The sequence below is a fragment of the Zootoca vivipara genome, chromosome 7 (assembly GCF_963506605.1).
Source record: "Zootoca vivipara chromosome 7, rZooViv1.1, whole genome shotgun sequence".
Taxonomy (NCBI): domain Eukaryota; kingdom Metazoa; phylum Chordata; class Lepidosauria; order Squamata; family Lacertidae; genus Zootoca; species Zootoca vivipara.
The window spans coordinates 85,402,165-85,426,395 of NC_083282.1; the positions used below are offsets into that span (position 1 = coordinate 85,402,165).

The window sequence follows — 24,231 nt, forward strand, 5'->3', positions numbered from 1 at the left end:
GTTTGGGGATGGCTGCTCTAAGCTGTGAACACCAAATACTTACCAATAGCATACATATGTAATTAGCAAATATTTTAAAAAACCAGGGGCTGGATTCAACTAACCTGCTCTGATAGCAGAAGCAAGTGGAAGAACATCCTTTAGTTCATTGGGGTTTTCCCCACTCTCTTGCCCCTGCATGTCCCCACCCCCACCCCCAAATCCACTCTGGGCGGTCAAGAGAACACCGAGAAGAGCACAGTATCGACACTCCATCAGGCAGGCAGAAAAGCTTGTGTTGATGGAACAATTTCCTTGGCATTAAGCTGGATTCTATCCAAGGGGGTAGTATTTAGCCAAATCCTACTCAGAGTATACCTAATGAACCTGAGGTAGTCATGTCCATCGTGTCTGGGAAGAATTCAATGTTGTGCAAAACAATGGATCCATACAAGCATTTTTGCTTGGCTGATGGAATGACTTCCATCTCCTCCCCTGCATGCTTTTCTGAGGGTCTCAGTCAGCCAAGAGCCAATTTCTTTTGTAGGAGGGAGGCATACAAGGGAAAGCCGGTTGTACTAGCAGTAGCAGTGTCATGGCGTGGGTTGCCAGTGCCCGTGGCCGCAAAGAGGGAAGGTAGCTTCCATGTCACCTAGGAGATCACAGCCACAGAGATAAGAGGTCTGGAGAGGTCACATCCTGGTTTGCATGGAGAAGCCATTTTCAATAGAGCCCAGCGATGGCAGCAACACAGCTATATTGAGGCAGCACTGGGTGTTGAAATTTCACATCACTAACAATTTTGCACCCGGGGCAACTCCCTCTGTGCCCCCCCCATGCTACGCCACTAAGCAGGAGTACTTGTGGGGGGCATTTTCTAGCAGAACTGCTTGAATCTGGCCCTGTAGGTTGGGTGAACTAAAAAAAAGGTTTTAGCAGATGTCTAAAATAGTACAGTCATACCTTGGTTTAAGTATGCCTCGGTTTGAGTATTTTCAGTTTAAGTACCCCGCGGACCTGTCTGGAACGGATTAATCCACTTCCCATTACTTTCAATGGGAAAGTTCACTTCAGGTTAAGTACGCTTCAGGTTAACTATGGACTATGGACTTCTGGAACCAATTACACTCATACCTCGGGTTAAGTATGCTTCAGGTTGAGTACTCCGGGGACCCGCCTGGAACAGATTAATCCACTTTTCATTACTTTCAATGGGAAAGTTAGCTTCAGGTTAAGTACGCTTCAGTTTAAGTACTCCGTGGACTGTCTGGAACAGATTAATCCACTTTCTATTACTTTCAATGGGAAAGTTAGCTTCAGGTTAAGTACGCTTCAGGTTAAGTACAGACTTCCGGAACCAATTGTGTTTGTAAACTGAGGTACCACTGTATAGCAAAGGTACTTGCCCAATCTTAAGTTTTGATGAGGTACCGATGTGCGCTCCTTGTCTGATTGTAGCAATCTCTTTTTTCCTGTCAAGTTCAAATCAAATGTGTTGCGGCTCTTTTTGGATATCAGATTGCAGCCATTAGGTTCTGAAGTCCGATCAGAGTGCTCTTTGGATATCAACCTTTAGTGATGTAGCCTGTTAACTATTTTTAGGCTCCCAATGCAGTCTCCCCCCCTCTCTCTCACACACAGTTTATATATATGAGTGTGTGTGTGTGCGCACACGCTTTAGAAGCATGCTGCACCCATCCAATGTCAGTAGAACGAATCTCACATAAAACGTGTATGCTTGTCTTTGTGATAGCAGGAATAAATTCTGAGCAGATGCTATAAAACACCCTTCCCCAACCAAGTGCCCTCCAGATTGTCTAGGCTGGGTGGTCCTGCCTGCAGCTGATGGGAGTTGTGCCCCCAAAACATCTGAAGGTCACTAGGTTGGGAAATGCTGCTATAAAACTTGACGGAGGCCCTTGTCTCGAAGCATTTCAGCAACACCGTAGAAATTAAGACCTTCCCTGAGAGCCAATAGTATCTTTCTCGACAAGTAGTCCAGTTGATGCCAGCATGAATTAAAGTGGGCAGAACTTCCCTTGAGGGAAAGAGAAGGCAACAAGGCTTTCATGGGGGCCCCATTCATCCTCATCAGTCATTTCCTTTTTCCTTTCTAAATGTTAAGGCTATCTCCTGCATGGGCAGAAGAAAAGTGGGGGAAGCTAGCTTTCAATACAGCGTAAATACGAAGTGAAGTATCATACAGAATATGTCTTTTCTGCTGGAGGAGAATATATTTTTAGAATTGATTACTGACATTATCCGGGTTGTCCCCCAAGTAACTCCATGCGAAAGCTTAGAGAAATGTCTTGTTTACCGAGGAGATGGAAAGCAATGTGAGCTGGTATAATTAACAAAGTTTTAGAACTTGCCATAATAATCAGGCGTTGGGAGAGAGAGCTCTCTGATTTGTCGCCATAAATCACAGCTGTGATGACAAAATAAATCCATTGTTTCAAGGAAGACTGAATAAATCTTTTGGCTGGAGGGAAAAAAAGGATATACTTATCAATGTCTCGGTGATTAGGGCTTTTTTTTTTGGCTAAGATTACCCTTTTTCATCTAATATGTGCCATGTCGTCTGGGAAAATGAATCACACTGCGTGCTGAGGGGAGAGCAAGTTGCCTTTAGGCTATGATAATTAAATGGAGAAGGGACACTCTTGACTGATGACACCTGCATTTGGAGGAAGAAAACCCATTAATAAGTATTGTGCGGACAATGTTGTAGAGGGAGGGCTGAGCTGCTGCCTCCTGTCTGTGGCACGGGACGGTTCTGCAAAGGAGAATTGCAAGGGGACCGTGACACCGATGAGCTGTGTTAACCTTGTGACCTGTCATCTAGACTAGGGTGGCCCAACTTTTCATACCAAGTGGGCTGCAGTAGTACTTGGACACAGTAGTACTTTGCTGCACATCCAAAATTTGACAACCCCGCCCAGCCCTCGCACTGCCTTCCCAAACCCAGGTAAATTATGCGCAGAGCTTGGGAAGGAGGCACGAGGTTCTGGTATGGTCCTAAATAATAATATTCATTCATTCATTCATTCATTCATTCATTCATACCCCACCCATCTGGCTGGGTTTCCCCAGCCACTCTGGGTGGCTTCCAACAAAATATTAAAAACACAATACAGTCATACCTCGGGTTACGAACACCTCGGGTTACGAACAACTCGGGTTATGAACTGCGCAAACCCGGAAGTATAACTACGCAAACCCGGAAAATAGCGCTTTGCGCATGTGCAAAATGGCGGTTCGGGTTACGAACTTTTCGGGTTACGAACTGCGACCCGGAATGGATCGTGTTCCTAACCCGAGGTACTACTGTACAGCATGGTTAGGCAAACTAAGGCCCGGGGGCCGGATCCGGCCCAATCCCCTTCTAAATCCGGCCCACGCATGGTCAGGCAATCAGCATATTTTTACATGAGTAGAATGTGTGCTTTTATTTAAAATGCATCTCTGGGTTATTTGTGGGGCATAGGGATTTGTTCTTTCCCCCCCCTTCAAAATATAGTCCAACTGCACCCACAAGGCTTGAGGGACAGTGGACCAGCTCCCTGCTGAAAAGGTTTGCTGACCCCTGCAATACAGCATCACACAGATCCCTCTCACCTCCTTCCCAAAGCTGGGAAAGTGCGAACTAGGCTTTGGGAAGAAGGCAGAAGGACTCTGGGACCCTGTCAGAGCCTCACTCCTCCTGAAATCTCACTTACCGCCGATTTTGGGAAGACGGTTCAAGGTCGGGGGGGGGAGGGGTGTCAAATAGTGCTGAGGGCCATAAAAGAATGCCTTGAGGCCTGCAGGTCTAGACAGTGACAGTTACCATTGTGCTACCACCCCAGTTCATGCACCCCGTATTGTGTGGCAATGTCCCCCCCTCCCCTTGAGAATAAGACACCGGACACAAATGATAGATTTTAAGTGGGCAAATAAGGCCACAGCTTTATTGGTTACGGATGTTGACCTGTATTGGCTTAGGCATTGGAACCTAACTGACTATATCTGACACCAACCCGTGTGTTGGAGTCTGGGAGAAATTGACCAACAGTAAGGAGCCCAGTGATGTACATCTACCGGAACTCCTCCTGTGGCCACCGTTGGGGCGTGCCTTACGGCCCTGACCTCTCCAGGCTCTGGACGAAGCTCCGCCCCCGGAAACCTTTAACGGAATATTTCTCCATTTGCTGGGCAGGTGATGAAGTAACCTGCCCCCCTTCTTCTTTTCATGCAAATTTCCAATGCCTACCGCCAAACCAAAGTTGTGACAGATTGCTACGAGGTAGGCGAAAAAACCATCTTGTCTAGCCCAAGTGAGAAAAGTTCTACCCGGCCTCTAGCCAACCGGGCGACCAACCGAAGTCCATAGCAGCATCAGCCTAGCTTAAAGGGTGGGTGAACCAATTGCGCAGGCAAGCAGGGGGCAAAGAAGCCGAGTTCCTGCCTCCGGGCTGTTTAAAAGGGAACAAGCCCCGCCCCCTGGCTGACCTCATTGATCGGCCTGGGACTGACAGAGGCGGGAATGGCCAATCATGATATTTCAGTCGGACCTGCCCACAACACCACCTCCGTCGCAGGCGCAGAAATGGTTTTGTGTGGCAATGTCCCTCCCTCCCCTGGAGAATAAGACACCGGACACAAATGATAGATTTTAAGTGGGCGAATAAGGCCACAACTTTATTGGTTACGGATGTTGAGCAGTATTGGCTTAGGCATTGGAACCTAACTGACTATATCTGACACCAACCCGTGGACCTCTGAATGTTGCTGGACTGCAACTCCTAACTTCCCTGGGTATTGGCTGTGCTGACCGAGGCCTGATGGGAACTGGGTTCAACAACATCTGGCAGGCCACAGGTTTGTTTAAATATTGATAAACCACACTTTAATATATAAAACATCACAAGGCAGATTATGAACGAATTACAGTAATGATTAAAAAATAAATAAAATGAAATGCATCAGTAAGCGCTGGTGGGCAAAGAATCTTCAGGTTTGCAAGGCCTGTTTGAATTGGGGTTTTCAGAAAACCCCTAAAAAGAAGCAGAGGTGGCTCCTGCCAAACATCTCTTGGCAATGAGTTCCACAGGACAGCATCTGCTTGACCAAACCTCAGGGGCATGTGGGACTACCAGATAGCCCCAGCAGAAGACTGTAGTCATGAAGGTGGTGCGTAAGGATCAGGTAGACCTTCAGATACTTTGAGTTTAATATATTTAGGTTCTCCCTGGGTTACAGGGAGGGTTTCCACCTGAGTGTGAAAATAGTGGAGAAGTCTTTAGGTCTTGCTGCACTCTCCATGATATCAGGAGTGTGACAAAGCTTAGGATCATTGTTGATTCTGAATCCACCAGATTTTAAATTGGATTAATGTCAAGCTTAGTAGTAAGCCTTCAAATGAATCTGGTTTAAGCTACCATCCACCACCACATTCTTCTCCATAAAAAATTGGTGAAGACCTACATGATTTCCAAAACCACCCCAATATAACCATTCAGTTCCAATAACTCTAACCCTCCTTTTTGGCTGCTAGTGTAATGTAATTGCTTTTGACTTCTTTCTTGACACAATTTTATTTCTGCGAGTTGCCTTCTGCGCCCCTTTTGGAAGATGACTAATGTTTAAACTAAACTAATAGAAGAGATGCTATAGCAGCAGATACAGGAATGAAAACAGCGCCCTCGGAAATTATGGACAGGAAAAGATGAGCTGCCAGGTGTTTTCAGACAAATGGGGTGGCTGTAGCTGTCATGCCCTCTTGGTGAACTTCCCCGGGGCAGGTCTGTGTCGCCACTGTTGAAGACAAAACATGAGGCTGCATAGCCTTTTTCAGCGCAGAGCCTATTACATGCTTCAGAGGAAAGGGCAGGGTTTCTACCTGGGTGTGAGGAGACAAGGAATGCAAGGGGATGAAGATGCTACCAAAACGATGCGAGACATTTCTCCCATCCGGGAAGAAGAACCATGTTCCATTAGGTGGTGAGGAAAGGTCCTTGTGGAAAAGTCAGCAAGAAACTGAGGTGTATAGGAATGGACATGAAGAGAATTTTTCTATATGCAACAGCCACCGCTAAGTTGTTGATTGCTAAAAATTGGAAATCAGAAGAAGTACCATCAATGGCAGGTTGGCAACATAATTTTTTGGAAATGATGGAATTAGCAAAAATGACGGCAACAATTAGAATGTAATCTAACCGAAATCTCAAACAGAAATGGAAATGTGTAGATGGATACATGATTAAAAGATGCTCCAACAAAAAATTGGATCTCACAAAGTGAATTTAAACAGATATACAAGAATGTATGTTTAATTATTAAGATACAAGAATACAATCACAATAATAAAGTTATAAAATAAAAATTAGGAAGTCACGCACGGGTGGAGGGAAGACATAGGGGAAAACAAGAAGTAAGTAAGAAATGACTAAATATTGATACATAATGAAATGAAAAATGTGAATTTACAAGTATAATGTATATGTAATATTATGTAAACATTTTGTATATGTATTGAGAAATAAATAAAGAAAGAAAGAATGGGCAGATGGTAGAAAGGCAAATTAGGGAATCAGAATGTATGTACCCATATCTCCTGCTCTGACCATAGTCCTAACTAGGGTCAAGAGGTGCATCTTCAACATATGCTGAAAGCTTTACAGGCGCCCCCCCCCACTAATGTTATGGGCCACACACATAAGAGAAATAATTTAAATTGGAGAGCACCCTCTAAGCACCCTTTCTGCTGCTCTCTCTTCAATACATACAAAAAATTAAAAGGTAAAGGTAAAGGGACCCCTGACAGTTAAGTCCAGTCATGAACAACTCTGGGGTTGTGGCGCTCATCTCGCTTTACTGCCCGAGGGAGCCGACGTTTGTCCACAGACAGTTTTTTCTGGGTCATATGGCCAGCATGACTAAGCCGCTTCTGGCGAATCAGAGCAGTGCACGGAAACACCGTTTACCTTCCCACCAGAGCAGTACCTATTTATCTACTTGCACTAGTGTGCTTTTGAACTGCTAGGCTGGCAGGAGCAGGGGCCGAACAACGGGAGCTCACCCTGTTGTGGGGATTCAAACCACTGACCTTCTGATCAGCAAGCCTTAGGCTCTATGGTTTAAACCACAGCACCACCCCAAAAGATCCACAACTAGAAATAAAGCTCTGGGGCTGGCAGGTGACCAGAGCTTGCGCAGGAAAGAAACTGCTGCTGTGCCACCCCACACACCAGCTGTTAGGCAGGGAGGCTGAACAGCCAAATCAAAGCCCCTTTGCACCTCCGGTCTCTTCATGGCTTCCTCCGCCCTCACCCATGTCCTCTTCGGGCTCTGTGGAGAGTTTTTTGTGAGCCACAAGGACTCTCCAGCTCTCTCCTGCCATTTCCAGGTATGGATTGAATGATTTAATTGTTACCCAGTGCCGCGTGTATATGTGGCCGTGCATGAGTTGAATGTGCATGAGCGGGGGGGGGGGGGGCATGTCTGTACAGTGAAGGATCCCTATGCCCCTCTGTGAGAAAGGAGCCCCCCAGCTAATGGGTTCCACAGAGAATGTCCTCTCTCAGGCTGTCGCTGACCAAGGTTCTGAAGAGAGTAGGCCTACTGAGAGGAACATGTCCCCCCACTGATCTTTGCACTTGAGAGGGTCTAAGGGAAGCAGGTGGTACTTCAGGTATTTGGGGCCTAAGTCACTTAAGGCTTTAAGCACTAATGTGAGCAGTTTGAATTGCCAAGTGGTGCAGCTCTTTGAAAACAAGGGTTCTATGAAGTCTAAATGGAAAACCACTCAGTAAGCTGGCATCTTTGGGATTTTGGACCGTCTAGCCCAGTTTTGGCCAGTTTTTGGCAGTGTCCCTTTCTAGCTTTTCAACCCACATTCCTTATAATTGTTCTAGGAAATGGATTTGGGTGTTTCTGCAGCCCAAGCATGTGTTTCTCTTCCTTTTTCTTGCTAGCAGTCAGACAATGAGTCTGAGGGACTTCTGAGGAACATTGCATCCCTCTCATTTTCAGTGGGAGTCCATCTCCTCCAAAGAAATATCTTCTCTCAGTGCTCTTCTGCACAGTGCCTGAATTGCTATGCTTATGTGTGAGTGGAGTGTTTGCGTACTGATTGGACAAATGTAGCACCGTGAGTAGTGTCCCAGAAGAAAAGAAGATATTTTATGACAGAGTCGACCACTTTTGTGTGAGCACCCATGCTCATCACTCTTTGTTTCGGGCTTCGCCATGGAGAGCACAGGCTGTGCCAAAAAAACCTCCTCATTTTGAGTGTGTCAGCACAATTTGGACAAAGACAATTTTGTTGCAAACCAAGGGAAGAAAGTGCCCAAGAAAATGGGACAGAGACTCTAATTGCTGGTTATACCCTAATGAGCACAGAATGTGTTGTACTCAATATGCATTTGAACAATGGAGTGGCAGGTGGGGGAGTTAGAGACAATAGGAGCCTTTGCGAAGCCCAGCATCACCCCGCCTTAAAAAAACTCTGTGTGTAATTTTTGCCTTGGTTGTTCTCTACTTAATTTTGAAAAGCTACAGAAGTCTAATAAACTGCATTCAGTGAATTTGATAAAGTGACTGAATAGAAAATAGAAAGACTTTATTGTCACTCAACCACTTGTTTACAGTGAGAGTGAACATTAGCACAAGCAAATATTGTGGCCCATGATTTATGCTGTTGTGAATTTTTTTTTGGGGGGGGGGCAACCCCCACCCCATTTTTTCAAAGGAATTTTTGCCGGTCAATAGGATTTATTTGCACAGGGAAAGATTCCTTTTAAACTGCTGCCCTTGTCTTCTGACATGTTGTTGTTGTTTAGTCGTGACCGACTCTTCGTTACCCCATGGACCATAGCACGCCAGGCACTCCTGTCTTCCACTGCCTCCCGCAGTTTGGTCAAACTCATGTTCGTAGATTTGAGAACACTGTCCAACCATCTCGTCCCCTTCTCCTAGTGCCCTCAATCTTTCCCAACATCAGGGTCTTTTCCAAGGAGTCTTCTCTTCTCATGAGGTGGCCAAAGTATTGGAGCCTCAGCTTCAGGATCTGTCCTTCCAGTGAGCACTCAGGGCTGATTTCCTTCAGAATGGATAAGTTTGATCTTCTTGCAGTCCATGGGACTCTCAAGAGTCTCCTCCAGCACCATAATTCAAAAGCATCAATTCTTCGGCGATCAGCCTTCTTTATGGTCCAGCTCTCACTTCCATACATCACTACTGAGAAAACCATAGCTTTGACTATACAGACCTTTGTTGGCAAGGTGATGTCTCTGCTTTTAAGATGTTGTCTAGGTTTGTCATTGCTTTTCTCCCAAGGAGCAGGCGTCTTTTAACTCCATGACTGCTGTTGCCATCTGCAGTGATCAAGGAGCCCAGGAAAGTAAAATCTCTCACTACTTCAATTTCTTCCCCTTCTATTTGCCAGGAAGTGATGGGACCGGTGGCCATGATCTTGGGTTTTTTTTTGATGTTGAGCTTCAGACCATATTTTGCGCTCTCCTCTTTCACCCTCATTAAAAGGTTCTTTAATTCCTCCTCACTTTCTGCCATCAAGCTTGTGTCATCTGCATATCTGAGGTTGTTGGTATTTCTTCCGGCAATCTTAATTCCGGCTTGGGATTCATCTAGTCCAGTGTTTCCCAACCTTGTTCCTCCAGATGTTTTGGGACTACAACTCCCATCATTCCTGACCACTGGTCTTGCTAGCTAGGGATGATGGGAGTTGTAGTCCCAAAACATCTGGAGGCACAAGGTTGGGAAACACAGATCAAGTCCAGCCTTTCGCATGATGAATTCTGCATATTAGTTAAATAAGCAGGGAGACAATATACAACCTTGTTGTACTCCTTTCCCAATTTTGAACCAGTCAGTTGTTCCATATCCAGTTCTTCTGACATGCAACTTGTATTATGGTGCCTTGAATTACTGTCTCCCCAAGCAAACTTTATGGGATTTTATAAGGGCAGAGTTCTGAAAATCTGTTAAGGTGCACGTGAAACCCACAGCATCTTTGAATGGTCACTTGGGAAGCTGTGCATAGACAGTGCTTTTTTGGGGCCAGGCACCCCAGAGTCTCGGCAGATACATTGCATTCCTGCCATGGTAACATTGCCACCACCCAAAGAAGGCAGGTTGACAGCAGGCTTCATTCATCAAGAAGTTCAGCTGTATTCATCTGGGTCTGAATAGAGACAATGGTTTCCTCTTCCACTGCAGTTGTTAATTAACTCCACATTACAAAGTCGATTGTTTTATCACCTGTCACTGCTGTTGTAAAGGGTGTTTAAGTTACATACCTATTTTGCATACATTCTACTACCACTGAATTGTCACTATCAGGTTTTTGTTTTTATTTTATTTTTGCATTTTATTTCACTTTATGCATTTGATGGACTGATTCCGTGGTCTGGACCATGCAAGGAAAGGAGTATTTCCCCCCCTCCCCTCTCAGCCTGCCATAGTGCACCAATATCCAATAGTCCGAAGGTTTGGGGTGTGTTTTCTGGCCAGGAAAAAAGAAAGAAAGACAGTACTATTATCAAAGGGTGTTTATGTGCTACAGTTCCTCAGGAAAACAAAAAGGAAATATTTCAGGTTTCTGAGAACTTCAGGGCTTTTTTTCCATTAAAAAAAACCCCAAAAAACAAAATGCAGGTTTCTAGCCCTTGTGGTTGAAAAATTGGGAAGTCTGTGGACCATATTTCTTGAAAACTCTGTATCTAGAGGTGTGGCTGACTGCAATTGAGCCTCTGGTTATTTCAGGCAAGGATTCCATGCCATACATCATGCCACTGTTTTTGGACTACAACTCCCATCATCCCTAGCTAGCAGGACCGGTGGTAAGGGATGATGGGAATTGTAGCCCCAAAACAGCAGGAGACCCAAGTTTGGGAAACACTGCCATACATAGTTCTTTGGCTCCTACTAAGGCCAGCAAGGAGGGACCCAGGTGGCGCTGTGGTTAAACCACTGAGCCTAGGGCTTGCTGATCAGAAGGTCGGCATTTCGAATCCCTGTGACGGGGTGAGCTCCCGTTGCTTGGTCCCAGCTCCTGCCAACCTAGCAGTTTGAAAGCACGTCAAAATGCAAGTAGATAAATAGGAACCGCTACAGCGGGAAGGTAAACGGCGTTTCCATGTGCTGCTCTGGTTTGCCAGGAGCGGCTTTGTCATGCTGGCCACATGACCTGGAAGCTATACGCCGGCTCCCTCGGCCAATAATGCGAGATGAGCGCGCAACCCCAGAGTCGGTCACGACTGGACCTAATGGTCAGGGGTCCCTTTACCTTTACCTTTAAGGCCAGCAAAGCAAGAGTGATCTATGTAGGCCTACAGTGCTGATGCCAGGAAACACACACATATATATATATTGAGGGCATAGAAGACACAAAGTTCATTTCTGGGGTGGTGGAAATACTTGTGAAATAATGTGAAACCTTGGGGTAATTGCATGGGCATGGGAGGTGCTTTGGTGCCACCCTGCGTGCGCCCGGCTTGCAAATATTAATTTTCCACTCTTCTTCTTGTTGGCAAAGGTTATCCAAGAAAATTGCACTGGGATCACTTCTTCAAAGGTTCTGTAAAACAACTATTAATAATAATAGCAGGGTTGCAAAGAAAAAAGCAGAAAAGCAAGCGTCTATTGCAAAATCATTCTGTAAAGACATTAATTAAAATACACACATTATTGCTGTGCCACTGTGGTGTTGATGATTTGTACCTTCTGTGGAAGCTGGGGGGGGGGGGGAGAAGTGTCTCTGTAAATAACAGGTTTTTGTTCCGAGGTGTGGTGCTCTCGGCTGCATTAGAAATCCCTGAAACACACACACACTCTCTCTTTCTCGTGAAATCTCAACTAATGTGTCAGCATTACCTTTGAAGTCCTACTTAATAAATCTCTGATTTGTCTCATTCTTCATATTGCCCACCCCCTTTGGCTTTCAAAGAGCAGGAGGCCGGGTCTCCTTGGAGGCTGCCATCGGTTCCCTCTGTGGCTCTGGCAAGAGGGATTACTATAGGGGCAAGGCGATGAACCAGCTTCTTCTCCTCCCGCAAAGGCCTTTCAGCATTTCCATTTTGACATGCCAAGTTCCTAATGTTCCCGTGCAAGAATGCCCCAAGGTCACTTGTATGCTGTGACTTCAGGGTGACAGCAAACATGCCACCAAGTTACTGGGGTTGCCAATATAAATGACCCAGGACTTTCCATTTTCGTTTTTTGTCTAAAAGGCAAAATCCAACTTTCTGCGAGGATTTCTGTGTCTCATTAACTGAGCAAATGAGGTCGGGCATTGCCAACACCAGATTTGCTTTGCAAATGAGACGGGGTGCTTGCGTGTTGAAGTTAGAACAGCTAAAGCAGTGGTTCCCAACAGGTGGTCCGGGAACCCCCAGGGGTCCGCGAGCTATGCCAGAGGGGTCCGCAAGATGCTATTAGAATAAAAAATATATTAATTATATTTCGTATGATAACAGATTTTTTGTTTTGGCCGCTTCCTGCATGAGCAGAGTCTAGCGCAAAACTAGAATTAGATAGAGGCAGTAGTTCTGCTGTATGCCGTTAGGTGGCGCTTTACAAACACTACTGTTTTGCAAAGAGGCAGCGCGCACATTCTACTAACACTCACCTCCCCAAGATGCTTTGCGCGCGTCGGCTTCATTTGTGCGCTACTGCGCAGGTACCCTTTCTTTTCCATTCCCCTCCCTCCTCCCTGGTGCGCGCTGCCTCTTTGCAAAACAGTAGTGTTTGTAAACAAAGCGTTGTTTTTCGCGGAAGCTACAGTTCACGTAGTTAAAAATGGACCGTTGGTTAAAAAGTGGTTCATCTCATTAAGAACTGAAAATTAAAACTAGCTGTATACTGATGGAGTACTCTGTTGTAACTGTAAAAAACGTATAAATATAAAATATAAAAAGACTCTTAATTTGGCTCTTACTTTTTAATTTTAGGATTAGGAATTAATGGGGGTCCTTGTCACAATAGCGGCTCGATGAGGGGTCCTTGAGAAAATTTTGTTGGGAACCCCTGAGCTAAAGGAATGTCAGAGTAGCCAAACTTTTAATTCCTTCCTCTCCCCTCCCCCCTCCACCCTTTAAGTCTGCTATGTCCAATTTTTTCATTGTTCCTTCCCTCCGCCAGTCCAAAGTGTAGTTATTTATTACATGCCAATTGGTCTGTCTCCAAAGACCCGTGTTGCAATGCTGGAGCCATGTTCTCTCTCGCACATGTTAAAAATAGCTCTTTGGAGTTCCCTTGGCTACTAAATCTTAACGGTCAGGTCAGATTCATGGTCCAAAGGAATGTTGACACCATTTCTGCATCTCTTCCAGGTGGTACAAATTCACAACATCTCAGTTGCTCGCCCTTGTTTGCAGGCTGTCCGTGTTGCCCGTACTAGTGCTTCCTCTTTTCACAGCAGCTGCGTTTCAGGTTTTCTAAGCAAGAGAACAGAACAGAACCTGGAAAGGAAAGTGAGGCTTAGATACTGGGTTCCTGACAGCTGAACTTCTAAGTTCAACTACATATCAGAGTCAGACCCTTTTGGAGTCTGTTCCCATATTTAATTGGTCTGCTCAGTGCCTGATGGGTGCTGTCCCCATTGTGGTATCATGGTTAGAGTGTCTGATAAGGACGTGGAAGATCAGGGTTCGAGTCCCCATGCAAACATGGAGCTCACTGAGCCAATCACAGTCTCTGAGCCTAACCTACCTGCAGCGTGAAGAAATGTACACACCTCTTTCAGCTCTTTGGAGGAAAGGTGGGGTATGAGTATGAAAAAATGAAACTTCCCTAACACTTTCTGCATAAGTGATCTAGTTTGAAGAGCGGGAGAAGGATCTCCCTCTTAGGCCTTGGGAAAGACTTGATCCACCTGGAAACAAATCGGGCTCCAGGTTCTTTGGCTGATTGCCCAGAGTTCCACAAAATATTTTTGGGGTATGTCAGCCCATCGCTACACCATATCAGCAAGCTTTGCAAGGAGCCCAACATATTATGTAGGCCAACTTTTTGCCCAAGAAGAGGCTTACCTGTACAGAAAGCACCCCTGGCAGCTGTTTTCACTAGGACTAGTAAAAGTGTTCTGAATTTGCTAAACATTTTGGTCCCCCACCCACCCATTTTTTCCAGACCCTTGATCATCTTGGTTGTCCTCCTCTACATACATTCCAGCTTGTCAATAGCCTTCTTAAATTGTGGCGCCCAGAACTGGACACAGTCCTCCGGACATGGTTTAAGGCAGAATACAGCAGAACTATTATTTCCCTTGATCTGGACACTATGCAGCCTAGTAGAGCACAGAGGTCAAACTAAATCTGGATCTGGGTGTGAATTTGGAAAGACCAGATGGGCACATCTGGAATTTTGAGAAAGAGACAAGGGTACCAGTCACAAAATGGCTACATAGAGCTGTGTAAGGGTAGGGAAAACCTACCCCAAGCAGGAACTGAGCAGGAAGAGTAAATGGTACAAATGCATTGTGGATTTTTGAGGGGATATTTACTGAGACCTTAGAATAATAGAATTGTAGAGTTGGAAAGGGACCATGAGGGTCATCTAGTCCAACCTCCTGCAATGCAGGAACCTTGTGCCCAAGGTGGGGCTCGAACCCACAGCCCTGAGATTAAGAATCTCATGTTCTACCAGCTGAACTACCCCAGGAAGCTCTTGTGCAGGTTCTGTAGGAGATCCTACCTGCGTTAGTGAACACTGATCTAGGCCAAGCTGAAAGTGGAGCAAGGCTTTCTGAAGTGGGGCGGTTTAAAAATCCAAACTCCCCCAATTCTGAATTGTATCCCCTCACTATACATGTCCCATTGAGGCCCTTTCAAAAAATGATTGAGGAGCATTGCACTTCCTCATAGCACCTGCCTGCATCTTTTAAGGACATAGCTTTGCATCTGGAGAATTGTGTTCTGGTCTGTCTAATTGTTCCTTACTCTTCTTGCCCAAGGGCAGATAAAAAGTTGAAGAGGATTTTCTTTCTGTGCAACTGGTGTTAGCACAAGGTTAGGAAAGGGCAGACAAGGTCACACTCAGATCTCCTTCCAAGTTTAACTGTGGACAAGCCCCAGGAGCCAATAAGGAATCAAATAACTACCGTGAATCTTATTTTATTTTATTTTATTTTAAAAGGTCATATCACTGCTTCTTCTTTTTTTTTACAGCCGTCTTTCATATGGAGTGCGAGGCATTTAAAATTCTCATTGTATGTTCTCATGAGAATGCTTGTAATGAAAAGGGGAGCTTGCATATTATAAATCCATTCTCCCGGTAATAATTGTAACTAGAACAGTTACTGCTACAAACGTAATTCGTTAATTCATCCATATGACAACTTGAGAGCTGAAATACAAGTTAGGGCACTGCACAAGCTCACTTGGGCTCTAGAAGTTTATCATACATATCAGTGGTGCTACTGCCTGGAGGGTTTTTAGAGCTAAAACCAACTTAGCAGCCTTGGAGAGCTGAAAGCTTAGGGAACTGCCGAGCACAGCAGTATCCTACGCACTAGCTGTGTATGTGGCAAGGAATGAGGAATTGCAGACTGGCATGGCTTGCAAAACAGAAACAATTACTGCTGCACTGTTGCATGCAGATGAACCCCATGGAAAACATCACTCAAATGCAGCCTTACACAACCTAGTACTAGGGCTGGCCGATATATCAGTAAATCACCCAGAACCAGTTTGAAGTCCATATTGTGATATTGGTTTGATAGTTTTTGACCTGGCAATATATTGTGAATCATGATATGTTTGTGTGTGCGTGAGCTATGCAAAAATCACAACTGGGGGACGGACGGACTGCGAAGCCAGCCAATGCCGAGCTCTAGCCTTATTTCAGACACTGTGATATACCAGTATATTGCAATGTTTAGGTGGTGATGTATCACAAATTGAAAACCAGGTATCACCCAGCCCTGCCTAGTACGCTAGTACCCTCGAGATTGGGCAGCAGAAGGCTGCTCTATGGGGGGGGGTTTCTAGTAACTGTTTGCACAGAGGGTGGTGTGTTGGGGGGGGGGTGCCCTGTCCGAGTGCTGACAACTGCTGGATTCTCTCCCCTCACTGGAGAAGTGGCATAGGAACATAGCAAGCTTCCTCACAATGAGTCAAACCATTAGCTGAGTTCTGTCTACACTGACCGGCAGGAGTTCTTCAGGGTTTCACTGGTCAGGTGATGTTGGCTGAGACCAAAAGGAGTTGGTGTCCAACCAGACCTGGACAGCCACAGATTCTCCATTCCTGCCTTACCTGGAAATGCTGTTGCTGCTATTTTACTTTTAAAAGACAACTGAAGGCGGCCCTGTTTAGGGAAGTTTTTAATGTTTGATGCTGTATTGTTTTTAATATTCGGTTGGAAGCCGCCCAGAGTGGTTGGGGAAACCCAGCCATATGGGCGAGGTAGAAATAATAAATTACTATTATATATTGTTATTATAGATGGAACAGCAGCTCTTGTTATCCTTGTTGGAGAAGGCAACCGAGGTGAGAGACGTTGGGGTTGTACTAGAAGGGAGGACACCTGAGACATTCAGTGCCTTGTTGCATCCTCAGGTGCTCAGATGTCTTTGGTCATCACTAACATTTTCTCACAGCCCTCCTGTATTTAGCTTGAAGTTGCCAGCTTCAAGTAATATGGCAAACTTAGCTATGCTACAGCTCTGCAGGAAGCTTCTCTAGGGGGGTTCCATTTTCTTGCAGGCCTTTGTGATCACCACTCTGTTAAGACCAGCTTGAAATAACATTGAAACATCTTGTTTTTATTTGTTGTCTTCCAGGCAGATGGCTAATTTAGCTTGCCTGGTCTTGATTTCCTGTTGGACATATCTCAGCGAGGTTCCCTAATGTAAATACAGTACCCAGAATTTATTTTTTTACTGTATATCTTAAAAAAAAAAAACATTTGCAAGGAGATGCACAAATAATGGAAATACGATTTCCAGTTGTAAATGGTCCATTAGAAAGTGTGGATGTGTTTTCCTGGGAAAAATTGCTACCCTGGAATGGATCCAGTTGAGGTAGTTGCAATAACTGATAACTCTTCACAGCGTTCTTATCTCTGTGTGTGACCCCCCCCCCTTTTTGGTGCTCCTTTCGTATATCCTATAAGACACAGATACTATTACATGCCTTCTGGGCACAAAACTTATTGCCTTCAGTTTAGAAATGGAGTGGAGAGAAGGATTATTTGATTTCAAAGGTTAGAGGTGTCCAATATTTTGGGCAATCATCCTTGATATTCTCTTTATCTGTCAGAGGTAGGATTCCCTCATCTTTTACCCAAACATCCTGCTGGAGTCTTAGAAATTGAACATAGTTATGGCAGCTTAGTCTAATCATGGTTTCATTGTGGTGTACACATGGGACGATGTAATCCCCGCCCGCCCCCTCACTCACACAGAGTGTGTGTAGGCACACAGCAGCCATGGAAAGAGACACATGGAAGACAGCCCAACGGCAGGGATCTATTTGTTTTTAGCGACATTTATATTCAGTGTTTCCACCAAGGAACTTAAAGCGCCATACTTTGATCTCCCCCTCCCATTTTATCATCCCAACAGCCTTGTGAGATAGGGTAGGCTGAGAGATTGTCGTGAGCCCAATGGACATGGCAGGAGACTGGAGTGAGATTGTGGTGTCAAACTCACTCCCCCGCACTGTTCATTTGACTGTCTATAATTTATTTCATTTCATCTGTGAATCACCTCCTATGAAACATCCCAGTATGCATCCATCTATCTATCTATCTATCTATCTATCTATCTATCTATCTATCTATCTATCTATCTATCTATCATCTATCTATCTATCGGCAACTAGCAGGATGATGTGGGGAAGCCCTCTGCAGAGATCCTGGGGTAGGGCTAGAGGAGGTGTTTGATTTTGTTTTTATTTTTGCCCAATTCACACATCTCAAGTCAATATGCGGACTGAAGCACTGCTGTCCTTTGAAATGTGCACTCCTCCGAGTTTTGTGATCCAGTTCTCCAACCAAACAACATGTGCAAAATGCATATGTTAGGGTGGAAATGTACACGAAACTCATACATTTAGGGGAGATGGCGGGGACGGGGGGTGGGGCGGAATGCATATTAGTCAAAATAACGTACAAATGTGTTCATTAGGAGAAATTTGCCATAAAATGCTGAGAGGTTTTTGTGAGCACTTCCTTAAGAATAATATTAATTTTCAAATTGCTATGGAAAAGTGGAGTCCTGAATTCAAACCTGAGGGTGGGGGAATGAGAAACTGCGAGATCAGAAATTGATAGATTCCTCCATCCCTATCCTGGACAGCTGTGGCCAGTTTCAGGAAATAGAATAATAGAGTTGGAAGGTTCCCTGAGGTCATCTAGTCCAACCCCCTGCATTGCAGGAATCTCAGCTAAAGCATCCATGACAGATGGCCATCCAACCTCTGCTTAAAAACCTCCAAGGAAGGAGAGTGATTTCACTCATTTTCTTATGCTACACTAGAGCTTTTGTTTTAATGACTAGAACCTGCCCTTATTCTATGAAAAAAGGAGGGTTAGAAATGAATATTTAATCTTAAGTGTTTATTTTAGGACTAAAAATAATATTAAGTATCTAGGGTGTTTGTTTCTAAAAGCACATATTCATTTTTAACAAGTTCAGCCTGAACACTGTGAGCTGCCGTATCCATTGCAGAGTGGAAATGGAATCGGTTGGCGGGTGCTTCTGGTTTCTTCTGGGACTGATCATATATTGCTTTCTCCCTCCCTCATCCGTTCTCCGAAAGTGTTGCAATAAAAATATTCTGCAGTTTTGACATCTCCTGATGCTATTATTAAAATTCCAGGCCAAACAAGAAATAAATTAGCATCCAGGAACCACAGATTAATGGAACACTAATAGCATTCTATTGTACAAAAAAAAGGTCACTGTATAATTAGGAAATGCTTAGTGCAATGTCAAAGCACAGTTGAGTTTGGTTTAAAACAAGGTGACAAATGCCAGTGCAGAGCAATCATTGGGAGAGAGAAAAAATGATAATTTATGCACAGGCCTGCCCTTGCCACTAGTTTTCCTCCAGCAGCGTATGCTTGCTGATGCAGCCCTGGGAGCTGAGGAGAGGCTGAATTGTTAAACTAGGAAAAAACGGAAGCAGCTGCTGTGTGCCAGGCTTGAACCAAACATCCAAGTGCAGCAGGAACAAAGACCGATGCTGAGGTTCTGCACAGGTCCCCGTTTGCTATTTTAGCAGAAGTGTGCAATAATACAAAGTTTACATCAAAGCAACGGCAAATTAAAGTCTGGGCTTCCAGGGAAGCCTATGGTGAAGCTTATTGCGCATGGTGAATAAAAGGCTTGCCTTGACGACGTCACAACAGGCAGCGTGTTCACAGAGCAAGCCAAATGGAGCCATTGAGCAGTGGCCTGGTGGCAGGAAGGGCCGCCATGCTCTGCAGGCACCTTTTTCCGGGGTGACGCTTGCATGCGCACCAAAGGTGATGGTAATTACCCGTTGCCTAACCAACAATTTAATGCAAACTCTGGACTGGCAAATACTTTTTCTCAGGGCTCATGAAAGGGCTGGGAAAGTCAGCCACGCTGGGGGGGGGGTCTCTAGCTAGATTTCCTTATAAGGTGGGGCTGCCACTCCTCTGGGGGAATGGAGTGTCTTAGTCGCCATGAATTTCTTTATTGCTGTTACGGAGTCCTAGCAGAGACGGATATAGGGCAGCACGGCGGGTTCTGCCACACTGGACGCCAAACCTAGGGGGCACCGCAGGGCATCACAACTATGATGTAGGTGAGAGGCAGGGGAGCCCAGGGCACTGCTGAAATTTGAAAGGCAAAAGTCCACCCCATGTCCTAGTTAGGAAGGAAGAAATCTGTCCTTTTTGGTTACTCTCTCATTATTCCCAATGTTTATCAAATATTAGCTGGATTCACAATATGCCCACTGGGCAATACCCATTGCACTTGCTCTGTTAGCCCAAGGATTTCCCCAAATATGCTCTAGAGCAGTGTTTCCCAACCTTGTGCCTCCAGATGTTTTGGGACTACAACTCCCATCATCCCTAGCTAGCAAGACCAGTGGTCAGGAATGATGGGAATTGTAGTCCGAAAACAGCTGGAGGCACAAGGTTGGGAAACACTGCTCTAGAGTGTTAGGGGGTGCATGGGAAGAAGAAGAGAGAGGGAAAGTTCCATTGCACAGCCAAAATGAGGGCATTAAATACAACCCATTGAAATTAATGGATATGGCTAACTTAGCTCCATTTGTTTCAATGTGTTTACAGTCGTACCTTGGAACTCAAATGCCTTGGCTCCTGAACAAATTGGCTCCCGGGTGATCGAAACCCAGGTGTGTGTTTTCTGCTTTTTGAACAATTTTCGGAAGCCGAACGTCCAGCACAGCTTCTGCAGCTTCCAATTGGCTGCAGGAGCCTCCGCTACGCTTTGGTTTCTGGACGTTTTAGAAGTCGAAGGGACTTCTGGAAAGGATTCCATTTGACTTCCTATTATTATTATTATTATTATTATTATTATTATTATTATTAAAGGTATGACTGTTCTCTGAGCAAAATTTAGTCAGATATTTAGGAATAAGTTCCACTTTGTAGTTGAAAACAATCTTATTTTAGATAAATAGTGATAATATGCACCTGTAACCATGTATATGCCTGGTTGGCTGCCCCTGATCATAAAATATATTATTTAAAAAAAAAATAAGAAAAACAGGATGCTGTGGTGACTAGGGTCAACCTTGGTATGCCCATGCCAGTCCAGATGCAGATGTGAGGCCTGTTTGCCACTGTCCCAGCTCTTGATCCTATACAAGTTCTCATTTGGGGAGAGGGGCTGCTCCATTGGGGCATTCCAAAAGAGGCGCTGACGTTGAGTGTGCCCTGCCCGCAATGTTCTCATCAGGTTTGGCTGCTTAGGTCTTTCTCTCCTGCCCCCGTTATGACTTTGTTTTCTAAGTTAGATACCCAGCAGTGTTCTCTGCTAGTCCAAAAGAGAGCTCTCCCATTGGAGTCTATTAAGAATCCATAAGCGCCTTACGCCCAGGAGAGTATCCATTGTCCGATGGTAATTACACTATATTAAACTGTTTACTTTGAAGATAGCATTTTTGGTGGGTACGGATCACAGAATGTCAAGCTTTCAGTGCACAGTACAAAATTACTGTTTTCACTCAGACTCCTTCTCACCGGTAGCTGGAAGTCCTAATGTTGAATTCTGTATGTTGACCCTGGAAATGTGGCAAACGGACAGCCTCTGTAAAGAGACGTCTACCATAAGTGTTGGTTTCAGGTCTTTAAATAGTATATGTGTAACCTTTGCTTGTGTGAGTCTTGCAGGGCTTAGGTGGAATGAAACTTTGCACACACACAGGAACACACGCACGCACGCACACGCACACACACACACAATGTGATTTCGGTTCAAAGAAATAAAGTGATACAGGGGAAAAAAGAAGGAAAAGTGAGAGGGAGAAAAACAACAACAAAGATACATATAAAAGTGAAAATATACAGTGGTACCTCACAAGACGAATGCCCTGCAAGATGAATTTTTCGCAAGATGAATGCGTCTTGAGATCTGATGGTGACTCACAAGATGAATTTGTTTTGCGAAAAAATTGTCTTGCGAATCGCGGTTTCCCATAGGAATGCATTGAAATTTAATTAATGAGTTCCTATGGGCAAAAAAAATAAAAAAATTCAATGCATTCCTATGGGAAACCGCAATTCGCAAGACGAATTTTTCGCAAAACAAATTGATTCGCGGAACAAATTAAATTCGTCTTGCGAGGCACCACCGTACAAAGAAAGCAATATACAATATTCCCATACATTCATGTATGAATTGGTATAGTGTTGTTGTCCTAGTGCTTTTCATAGCTGCCAAGTTATCCCTTATTTTAAGGGATTTTCCCTTATGCTGAATAGGCTTCCTCGCGAGAAAAGGGAAAACTTGGCAGCTATGGTGCTTATGTAAATGTTAATAGCCTACTACATTTTGCATAAACTCATTACAATTGTTATTGTATTTATTCATACAGAGTCTGCACCTGTTAAGCAGTCCATTCATAAATTGCCAGTGGTGTCATGTCATCAGTCCATTGATTGAAGGGTATCATATCTTTATTTTTCCAACTCCTCAATATCAATCTCTTGGCCACCATTAGGGCGCAGAAAATCCATTTCCATTTTCCCATTGATAATTTTCATACTGAATAATAATAATAATTTATTATTTGTACCCCGCCCACCTGGCTGGGTTTACCCAGCCACTCTGAGCGGCTTCCAACAAAGATTAAAAATATATTAAAATGTCACACATTAAAAACTTCCCTAAACAGGGCTGCCTTCAGATGTCTTCTAAATGTCAGGTAGTTGTTTATCTCTTTGACATCTGATGGGAGGGTGTTCCACAGGGTGGGCGCCACTACCGAGAAGGCCCTCTGGCTGGTTCCCTGTAGCTCTGCTTTGCACAGTGAGGGAACCACCAGAAGGCCCTCAGCCCTGGACCTCAGTGTCCTGGCAGAATGATGGGGAGGATATAGTTCAATAAACTACAGAACTGCAGGGATATAGTTCAATAAAATATTCTCCGCTGAAAGATTTAACATTTTCTGCACAGGCATAGTTACACTGTCCAGCACTTTCTCCCTAAACTTTTTAAGTAAAGAACCCTGTACAAACATGTGTTAAAGATAGGCATTGTGCTTGCCACATCTCCAACACTGAGGTATTTAAGGAGAACTGCTTTATTTAGTCGGGACCATAATTATACAAAACAATACCATAATTGCCCTAAAAGAGCTAAATGAATAACTAATTTGTTTAACACATGAACAATGCCGTAGTCCCTTAATGCCATGAGTCAAAAAGAGAAAATTAGTCTGCTCTTGCTCACAGACGTTGTTGTTGACCAGCCCAAACATTCTTCTAATTCACCAAGGTGCTGGGTACTTCAGAGCCGAGTCTTTGCAAATAGCTTCAGTCCCAAAGCAACAGGACAACCACAGCAAACAACATGATTTGCAGCTTGGAGTACATAGCCGTGCAATTAGAATACAATTATAAACAATAATACCAGCTGTACAGAAAAATGAGAAGAAGAAAATCTCCCTGCATTCTACAATTCCTTCCTAATTAACCACTCTGGTGCAAACACTCATCCGGGCAGAGGCAAAGGTACCACGGACAGCTCCTGGAATGGCTCAATCTGAAACACTAGGACGGAGCATACTGGAGCACACTTATAAATGAGCTGAGGTTCTGCCTTAGGAGCTGTTTTCACTAAGAGGTGCCTCATCCTGAGACAGTGGAGGGCACTGCCACATCCTTGGAGAGGAGGAAAGCTGGCTTGCCAGGCTCTTTTTTTAAAAAAAATTTATTAAGGACTTTCTTGGTTTACAGAAATATGTACAATGTCTCTCGTAACATTTTTACAGATCAGTTTCATTTATTGAGACATTGGGCCAACCCCATCTCTCACCACCAAAGGAACACAAGCAAACGACAGAGAGCTTGCCAGGCTCTTATTGCAAAAGTCCTTCAGTAGGTTAGGTGCTTCTGGAGCTATTCCCAATCCCATGCTGGAGACATCAGCACACTTAGGGATCTGCAGAGTCTTCACACTTTGCGTATCAGAACTCAGTAGCACAGCATTTGGCTAATCTATGTTTATTTACATAAAATACACTCGGAGCACTGCAACATGGCTCCCTCTCTCTCTAGCACCAGACAGCAAAGAGAGTGAACAAAGGACAATAGTCCGACTTCAGGGAACACAGTAACACAAACATCCTGTTTCTGTCATGTCCGACTCTGTGGAATGAAAACATACACCACCATGTGATAGACAACAACAACCCCATGACAGCAGACACGGGGAATGAATCTTCAACACAACTATCATCATTCCTAACCACTGGTGCTGATGAGAGTTGCAGACCATGTAATCTGTGGGGCACATTGTTGAGTATCTTGGCTACAAGGCAACATATCCACTAGCCTCTGGAGGTATCTTGTGTGAGTGTGTGTGTGTGTGTGTGTTAAATTGTATTTAATAGGAATAAATAAGCCATTGTGGTGAATTTGAATGCCTCACAGAAATTGTATTGTGTTGCGGGGCAGCTTACACATCCCCTTAGGAAAGATGTTGCTTTTTATTTCCTTATTTCCTTTACATTTCCTTTACACCTCTTTCCAGCATTTCCTTGTAAAAAAAAGAGGGTCACCTCTGGAAGAACTGCTAAACAAGAT

At 44.4% G+C, this 24,231-nt stretch overlaps 1 protein-coding gene and 1 non-coding gene across 3 annotated transcripts in view; one reads left to right on the forward strand and one right to left on the reverse strand.

Moving 5' to 3' along the window:
- The window catches only part of CDH4 (cadherin 4), a 756,000-nt gene that overhangs the window by 94,283 nt on the left and 637,486 nt on the right, over window positions 1–24,231 (forward strand). The gene's annotated exons all lie outside the window — the stretch shown is intronic.
- Window positions 14,568–14,644, reverse strand: TRNAK-CUU (transfer RNA lysine (anticodon CUU)). The gene has a single exon. It is a non-coding gene; the product is annotated as a tRNA-Lys (tRNA).